General features: G+C 47.1%; 1 pseudogene across 1 annotated transcript; it reads left to right on the plus strand.

Moving 5' to 3' along the window:
* Positions 1-1,695: 1,695 nt before the first annotated feature.
* On the plus strand, positions 1,696-2,877 carry LOC310773196 (tektin-1 pseudogene; annotated as a pseudogene). Its single transcript has one exon. The product of its transcript is annotated as a tektin-1 pseudogene (transcript).
* Positions 2,878-9,698: the final 6,821 nt, after the last annotated feature.

The raw sequence follows: 9,698 nt of genomic DNA on the forward strand, positions 1-9,698 counted from the left end.
CAATGAGTTTATGAATTGACGATGCAGTTTGAATATCAGGCTAGGGTGGAGCAGCACAGGGAGAGAGATAGGCCTGTGACATAGTATGATGGTTGGTGGAGCAGCAGCAGGGAGAGAGATAGGCCTGTGACATAGTATGATGGTTGGTGGAGCAGCAGGGAGAGAGATAGGCCTGTGACATAGTATGATGGTTGGTGGAGCAGCACAGGGAGAGAGATAGGCCTGTGACATAGTATGATGGTTGGTGGAGCAGCAGGGAGAGAGATAGGCCTGTGACATAGTATGATGGGGGTGGAGCAGCACAGGGAGAGAGATAGGCCTGTTACATAGTATGATGGTTGGTGGAGCAGCAGGGAGAGAGATAGGCCTGTGACATAGTATGATGGGGGTGGAGCAGCACAGGGAGAGAGATAGGCCTGTTACATAGTATGATGGTTGGTGGAGCAGCAGGGAGAGAGATAGGCCTGTTACATAGTATGATGGTTGGTGGAGCAGCACAGGGAGAGAGATAGGCCTGTGACATAGTATGATGGTTGGTGGAGCAGCAGGGAGAGAGATAGGCCTGTGACATACAGTAGTACTGTATGATGGGGGGTGGAGCAGCACAGAGAGAGAGATACATGTTACATAGTATGATGGGGGGGTGGAGCAGCACATGGAGAGAGATAGGCCTGTTACATATCGCAAGGGTCATTTCTCATGTTCTTATCTACATAAGAATGAATGTGTAATGAAACACTAAACCATGTTGCAATGGCACCCATTTCAGGTAGAGGGGGCAAATACAAATACTGCTAAATGAACATATAGACAGAACAATACACAAGTCAAATAACAGCATGGCTTCCCTGTGAAATCTTTAGTTTGTCACAATGTCTTTTTATGACATCATCAGCGATTTATGACCTCATCACCGTTTGTAACCGTGGACTAACACGTTATGTTACATAAAATAAACAAAAGGGAGCACGCGGGTTGCAAACAGGCTGCCTCTGTGTTTTGTGCGGTCCCATGATAAGGGAGAAAAAACTGCTTCCGGAGTCTATACTTCCATGTTACATGACGCCCGTTGCTGCTAATGCCCCCCTTACTGATGACAGCCATAAATACCTATGATATGAGCCAGACCTTAACAGTCATACAGTCCCACGAAGGGAAAAAAGTGCTCAGGTTACCGATGTCACACGATGGCACAGTGAGTGATGTCATCAGTGATGATGTCATCAGTGATGTCACTCGAGTAATTGTCATCGGTGATGATGACATGTCATCGGTGATGATGTCAGATTAATTGAGGACCCCTTCATGAAGGTGAAGGCGAGTTGCTCAGGAGGGATGAGGAGCGGAGGAACATGAGACGAGGCGCAAGAGCCAAGATTGAGGAGGTGTGAGAAACACCGGAAACTTGAAAGAAGAAGAACCAGGTCTAGAGTGAGACCATCCAACTGTGAGAGGCAGCAATGTGCCGCAAGGCATCTAGTCTGCTGGAAAGCCATTAGAAGAAGAAGGTGATGATGTCATCATCAGTGAGCGATGTCATCAGTGATAATCTCATCAGTGATGTCACTCGAGCAATGTTCCTTTGTACCTATATAATAATATTCTCTGTGACTGTCTGACCAGCAGCTCAGTACAATGTCTCTCCTGGAAGCCAATCTTCCGCAGGCCAGCGGGCTGAACCTTGTGAATAGTGCAATGACGCTGAACCTTGTGAATGGTGAAACGACGCTGAACCTTGTGAATAATGAGAAGACGCGAGTCAGCTCCGAGCTTCTCACAGCAGAGAGCCAAAGGCTAATTCTGGAAAGTGACAAGGCATCCAAAATCATGCAGCAAAACGCCAACAAGAGACTGGATCGTCGGCTCCGAGACGTCCATTTCCTGAGGAAAGATCTGGACCAAAAGCTGAAGGAGATCATTGTGGAGATTGACATCCTCATAACGTTTAGGAGCCGAGTGGAGAAGGCCCTGGAGGCATGCGAGGAACCTCTCAGAGTCACCAGACTCTGCCTGGAGGAGAGAATGAAGCGTTTTCCCACTGAGCGGCTGCATGATGCGGTGCACAGAGAGTTGTTGAGGGAGAGGGATGTGATCGAGGGAGCGGCTGCCCTGCTGCAGCGCACAAGAACACAGATCACTGAGCAGATACGACTGAACCAAGCAGCCAAGGGCAACCTAGAGAAGGATCTGAGGCAGAAGTATGAGGCTCAGTGCATCGACGACTCCTGTGCCTCGATGAACAACCATTCCATCAACCACGTTGAGTCCACAGATACCAAGATCACTCTGCCAAGCCTGGCAGTGAGTCCAGAGTGTGAGTGCTTCTCGGACGTCAACATAGCCGAGGCAGATCAGGAGAAGACAGACTCTCTGGCTCTGCGAGTCATGGTGGAGTCTCTGCTGGAGCAGACTGCTGCAGACATGCAGAGGCAGGTCTGGAACACGACAGTGGCCCTCCAGCTCAACGTCCAGGACATCAAGACTGTCAAGGGCCAGATGGAGGATGAGCTTGCTAAGATTCTGTCTGAGTGGGGCAGCCAGCAGAGGAACATGGAGGCTCTACAAGCGGCCATTGCGGAGAAGCAGATTATTCGGAGCGTTGCTGAGTTCCGGCTGACCGCCCGCAGCCAGAGGCCCACCAGTTGTGAGTTGTGCCACGACCCGGTACAGTCCCACCTCCACACAGAGGTCCAGCAGCTCACCGCTCACATCAACAAAATGCGTGAGGCAGCGGCTCAGTCAGAGACACAGCAGAAGAATCTGACTCGCTGCCAGAGGGAGCTGCAGGAAAACATTGCAATCAAGGCCAACTCTCTCTATATCGATGAGGTCTTGTGCGCCAAGCTCAGAAAGCCCATTATCATACACAACTTCTGACTGGCAAAGAAATGCATTTCCCTGGCGTTTTCTCCCTTCACATTTCAAATACATGAAATCAGTGCAATGAAATCAGTGCAAAAATATTTGAGATTGAGATTGTTTCTTTTTCATAAGGCAGAAAGACGGGTTCCAGTTTAGGCTTTCTTTAGTTGATTCTTTGAGATAACATGTGGGCTTCCCCTGCCAGCAGCTGTGGACCCACAACACCACCGACACATGGGTGTACCTGCATGTCACCAACCGAGCCATAGAGGACTCATGGGGTGAGCTTCACCCCATTTTCCTCTTATCCCACCTTGGATGAGGCCTTCAGCTCGTCTGGCCTGGCCCGGGATGGAAACAACTGGACGCAGGTGGACAACTTCAACTGGCTTGCTGCGGGAACACCTTCCGCTAATTCCAAATGCAGATAGAACTAGAGGGCACTCGGTAGAGTGTATACCTCCGCCAACCTTTCTGCAAACTTTTGTGGTGTTACGTGAATGTGTTTGGAAGTTGCGCACCTTGTGTGGAAAGTCAAAAAGCTTTTCCTTGGCCCAAAAACAACCTTTCTACAAAGTTTCATGGTGTTATGTGAATCCGTGTGGAGGTTAAGCACCTTTTTGTGATTGGCCACGGCCATTGTCATGCCCCCTTTTGGCTAGTGGGTGTGGAAGTTAATCAGTTTGTCCTTGGCCCATGACCAACCTTTCTACAACCTTTTGTGGTGTTATGTCAACCCGTTTGGAAGTTACGTGCCTCTTTGTGATTGGACATGCCCATTGCCATGCCCTCTTTTGGCCAGTGGGCATGGAAAGTATCAGTTCTAATTTGACCCATGACCTAGTATTATTAGCCTCGTTAAAACCATCCGGATCCGTGAACTCACATTCTGTTTGGTTTCGTGGATCCGTCTGGACTCGTGCTGTGCACAGTCATTTCAGTGGGTGGAAGTGTCCAGTCCTTCAGCCAATCCAATCAAATCCAAATCCACTCAGAAGAACGGCAAAATACTCCTGTATTAATAATACTGTTGCATACTCCTGGCTGTTTAAACTCGACGAATGTGACATTACTGCTCGAGCTGGAGAGCTATGGAGGCAGCCATTACTGTTTTGCCAGCGGCGTTCCTGATTGCCCGGTTACGATGTCAAATACGAGGCAGGTCCCTGATTGGTGGTTAGTGAACTCTGTAATTTCTGAAAACGCCCGCCCAGGGCTGGAGGCCAGATGGAAACGCAGGTAGGGTTGCCACGGTGTTGACATTTTCCCACCGGGTAACACCGAATAATAGATGCACGGATGAGCTTTTGTGCCATCATAATCCGAGTGTATGCATAAACCATTCGCCCGCCATCCATCCGAGCAAATTATTTCATACTATTTATAGGTCCGCCCGCCGTGCACCCGACAATTTAAATCAAGCAGCGAGTCTTACATTGGGGAGACGAACGTACTGTTTTTCCGATGCCGTCCGTGCGATCGTTGTAGTCCAGGTAAACTTGCATGCTGTTGCAGTCAGATTACATGTCCAGCCCTTATAGCCTGCTACTACTGGATAGCTTTAGCTTTAACTTTAGATCAAGACTGGATTGGCCTCAGCGGAAAATACAAACATGTGTTCTCTGCTATCAGCGGAGACTCCTGTTTGATGTTCTGGTGACATCATTCACTATGGACCAAGAATGCGGGGCATCCCATCCCATCGATGGTGACCGCATGTCTAATGTTTACAACTGCATTACCGTAAATTCCGGACTATAAGCCGCACCTTTTTTCCCGTTTTTTGGCCTTTTTTGGCCCCTGCGGCTTATATAACGGTGCGGCTTATCTATGGATTTTTTCAAAAAAAAAAAAAAAAACTCTCTTTTTTAGCACTCTTTCTAACTATAAATCCACTTCTGTTTTAATTTCCTCTCTTGCCCTCTTTTCACCACACTGTATGACACTGTATGACACTGTATGACACTGTGTGCACTGTAAATAACAACACAGGTGGTGTTGTGTTATGTTGTTTTGTTGAAATGTTAATAAATGGGAGCATTACATATGGTAATTAAACATTAAAACACAATAAAAAAAAAAAAAAAAAAAAAAAACATTAAAACATTAAAACACCCGCGGCTTATAGTCCGGTGCGGCTTATATAAGAAAAAAATAGTCAACTTTGAAGGTGCGGCTTATACACCGGTGCGCCTTATAGTCCGGAATTTACGGTAGTCATTTGGGGTCCTTTGCTTACATAGTCGGCTAAAAGTGCCTGATGAAAAATGGAGCTTAAAATATGTTCATAGCTGGGTAGGTCCCGCTAGCATTGATGCTAAGTTAGCATCGACTTTGTTTTAGCACATTTCCAGAGATGGACCGCAGTGACAACAACACACACGCATGCTTAGCTAAGGGTCTTACCTACAGAACACGTGTATGAGGGGGGCATTGTGCTCATAACATGTATAACTAACGTTACTTGTTGGTCTAACCAGAGATGAAGAACAGTGCAGCGGCAGCCACACTGCAGTTCAGAGGGAGCGCTTGTAATTTACTCTGGCGCGCTGAAACTGGCACAAGCAGGCAGAGTTTTTTCTTTAATTTCTTCCTCCATAAAAATGAACGGTCTTACCGGTGGGTATGTTATGTAATCAGTGTATGCCCCACCACCGTGTGTAACACCGGTAACATCGACTACCGCGGCAAGCCTACCAGATGGATTACCAGGCTAATGATCTATGTGAATCCATGTGGAAGTTGAGTGCCTTTTTGTCATTAGCAAGTTTGTCCTTGGACCATGACCAGACTTTCTATAAAGTTTTGTGGTGTTACGTCAGTCCGTTTCCTGTCTTTTTGTGATTGGACATGCCCATTGCCACACACCCATTTGACCAATGGTAGTGGAAAGTGAATCACTTCTAATTTGGCCCATGACCTGCTTTGCTACAAAGTTTCGTGCAAATCCGTTCAAGCTGTAGCTTTTTGAGATATCCTGTAGACAGACAGATGGACAGACAATTGGGGGCGTATTTTCTATGTTTACACTCCAGCAATTGTGATGTCACCAGTTATGTGACTTGAGCAATAGATACAGTCATTCACGTTACTTCCGGTAACATGTATGTGTGTGTGGCCGTGGGGGGAAACCGGGAGGATTTCCCCCACGCTGACCCATTGACCACCGCATGAATGTATTGTGATGTGGTGTCATCAGTGATGCCACTCAAGCAATGTGATGTCATCGGTGATGTCATCAGTGATGATGTCACTTGAGCAATTGTGATGTCATCAGTGATGATGTCATCAGTGAGTGATGTCATCAGTGTTGTGATACAATTGCTGAAGTAGTCCGACCCCGATAACAAACTGGGGGGGGGAATGGCAACAGCAATACTGCGGCGCTCTCTGCAGTTTGCAAGCAGAAATGTAGGAATAATGAGCCGCAACACTGGCTTGAAAACATCAAACCTGTCAAAGGCGACTCCTTGCCAAACTGCAGTGTCGACATCATTGGGAACAATTCTGCCAAAACCATATAAAACGTCATTCGGTCTGATCCGCATGGCCATAGTTGTGGTGCCTTTCTTGTATGTGGGAACTCTGATCAGCGAAAACGTTGCTGCTCTCTTGGCGCAGCTTGACATCTTTGTGCCAGAAGATGACGATGAAGACTGAGCTAAAGGCGGTAAACAAATTGGTGCTTTGCAATGACTGAAAGCCTGCCAGTCAGTACAAGGAAGACACTGGCACTCGCCTACAAGTCAGTACACCAGTCTGCTCCTCCCTATCTGCAATTTATGGTCAGGTTCCAAAACTCGCATCGCTCCCTCCGCTCTTCCACCTTTGCAGATCGCCTCAAATCTCCATCACTACATGGGCTCAAAAGTCACTCATCCCGGTCATGACTCTTGTCGTCCCTGGCAGCACAATGGTGGAACAACCAGCTCAGTGGCCTTGTGGTCTGAGTGTCCGCCCTGAGACTGGGAGGTCGTGAGTTTGATCCCTGGCCGAGTCATACCAAAGACTATAAAAATGGGAACCATTTGCCTCCCTGTCTGGCACTCAGTATCAAAAGGGTTGGAATTGGGGGGTTAGATCACCATATGATTCCGCTCACCGCTCCCCCAGGGGATGGGTCAAAGGCAGAGAACAAATTTCACACATTGTGTGACAATCATTTGGACTTTACTTTACAAGCTCCCCCCCCTTCTGTCAGGATGGCCGAATCACTGCCCATCTTTCGGCAGAGAATAAGTTATTTTTTCCCTCGCAAAACTACATTGGCCCGCTGTCTGTCTCTCTCTCTCTCTCTTAAACACACAGGGCAGCGGAGTGATGATTGAGCGATATCAGGGCCAATCCGAGGCAGAGTAGGTTGGGTTAGATCAGAGCCGTAAGAAGAGTTGCGACATCTCCATTCACTCCAATGGGCCAGTTTTTTACTCTCAAGAGTTCCAGGAAGTAAGGTTCTGGATCAAGCAGCACTGCAGCAAAATGGACAGTTTGTATTGTACTTTGAAAGTTTTTTTTTTCTTGAATCAAATTGTACATTATCAGCTTTATTTTACCATGTAAAAGTAGCGCAAGACCCTTTCCTGGCTATTCATTGGCTAATGAGTCACGCATTTTGGTCCTCCGCTGATGCCACTCTCTCTCGGGTGTGGAACGGAACGCAACGTTCATACTCGTCAAATGTTCCGAAACTGGGGTCAATTTGAGGACAAGTGTGCTCGGGAGCGGTGCAGGGCCCCAGTGAGAAAGCACCTTAAGTCTGCTACAGCAATTTTATTGTGTACATCACCCAAATATCTCATATTAATCATGTTAGTAATGTTAGTGCATCCTGGATATAGTTTGTTACAATAGCATTAACACAATTGCTAACGTCAATTACGCCATTAGCGTAAGGTGACCAGATTTCTCAAATGAAAATCGGGGACATTTCCAGTCCGGCAATCAATATATCATTCAAATATCCAATGTTATTAACTATGAAATAAAAAAGGGGGATGATTCCGGTTTCATTTATTTTGCCCATGGCTGTTGTCCTGTAATAAACAGTGTCGGCTTCACGAAGACGCCCCTGGTGGTTTTTTCAAAATTCATTTAACCCCCTTCCTGACAAGGTAGCATGGCATTGTTGGTCCCAATGGATGCTGTAGGTCTTACAGTTTCATAGCCTATAGTATCTTCACTCTAGATTTAAGAATGAGCCCACTAGAGCTCGAGTAATATCGGCCACAGATGCCAGTAGAAAATCGGGGACATTTCGGGGACAGCTCCAGCCGGGGACAGGTCACCAAAAACGTGGACTGTCCCCGGAAATCGGGGACGTCTGGTCACCTTACATAGCGCCCTGTTCTGGGATGTATAGTCAAATAAAAACGGAGATTTTGGTGGTCTAACCTAGTTGGTTAGTTAGTGGAATATTCAAGCTTATAGTCAGTCAAGTATGTTCCATTTGGTAGTTTCGCCCAAAAATGTGCACCTTGTTAAAAAAGAAAACGGAAATTGACCCAAGGGCCGCACTGAGCGAGGTCGGGGGCTGCATGTGGCCCGCCGCCAGTTGCCCATCCCTGATGTAGACTGTGTTGCACAGTTGATTTCACTACTGTTGACAAAATGTATTGTAAGTCGCTTTGAATAAAAGCGTCTGCTAAATGACATGCTGTAATGTACTGTAATGAAGACGAAAGAGCACTGTGACTTCCTGTATCTGCCTCTCCATCCACCTCCCTCCTCCCATCCATCTGAACCTGCACATGGGCATTGAGCATTATACATTTTCCCAAATTTAAGCTGTTTGTGGCTTTTGAATGTTGTTCCACATAGCGACAGGTACTTTGAAAACACGCCAACAGCGGAAACGGAATTAAGGGGATTGGCCTTGCTTCAGATGGCAGCCTACTTTTGTTGAGTCAGACTACTGTTTGATTGACAGGTGATGTTTGGGGAAGAGGCCCCGCCCATACTGTGTGTGTGACTGATGTCACATTGTATGATTGTCATAAATCACCACATTGATACACAGCCCTGATACGACTAGTGATGCGGAGGGAGGACGGTCAGTGCCCCCCGCTGGTGGCATTATTCACAAGCTACTGAGTTCATTACCACCCCAATGAGCAATAACCATCCGTCAGTTAGCCCGCCACACGCTAACCCATTTAATTCCATAATTATCGATTGGTTTGATGGCTGCGGCGAAAGGTCGAGATGAGTTTTAACTCAGCTGGAGTCTGTGGAAGCAGGTTGAGATGAAAAAAGAGACAGCAGGGGGAAGACTCACACGGCCAGAATTTCTTGCTGAGCGGCTGTCTACTCACACACTGATTGGTCACACACACACACACGCACGCACACGCGCGCACACACACACACACACACACACACACCCACACACACACACACACACACACACATACACACACACACACACTTAGACATAAAGACATGTCTACCAGAAGAACACATGTAACAGAAACTTGCACAGCTAACCAACCACATAATTCAAACAGGGCACACACGCTCTCTCGCTCTCTTTCTCTCTCTCTCTCTCTCTCTCACACACACACACACACACACACATACACACACACACACACACACACACATACACACGCCATTCTAAACATAAGCCTGTACTGTAACCAACCCTAACAAACACTTGCAAATGCACAAGAACATACACATACACATACACACACACACACACACACACACACACACACACACACACACACACACACACACAGCCTCGTTTGAACATGCAGACACAGGCTACAGTAGAATAAACAACACCCACGCACATCTCTCATACACACACACTCACACACACACACACACACACA

The sequence above is a fragment of the Poromitra crassiceps genome (assembly GCF_964638095.1).
Source record: "Poromitra crassiceps genome assembly, chromosome: 3".
In the NCBI taxonomy this organism is placed as follows: Eukaryota; Metazoa; Chordata; class Actinopteri; order Beryciformes; family Melamphaidae; genus Poromitra; species Poromitra crassiceps.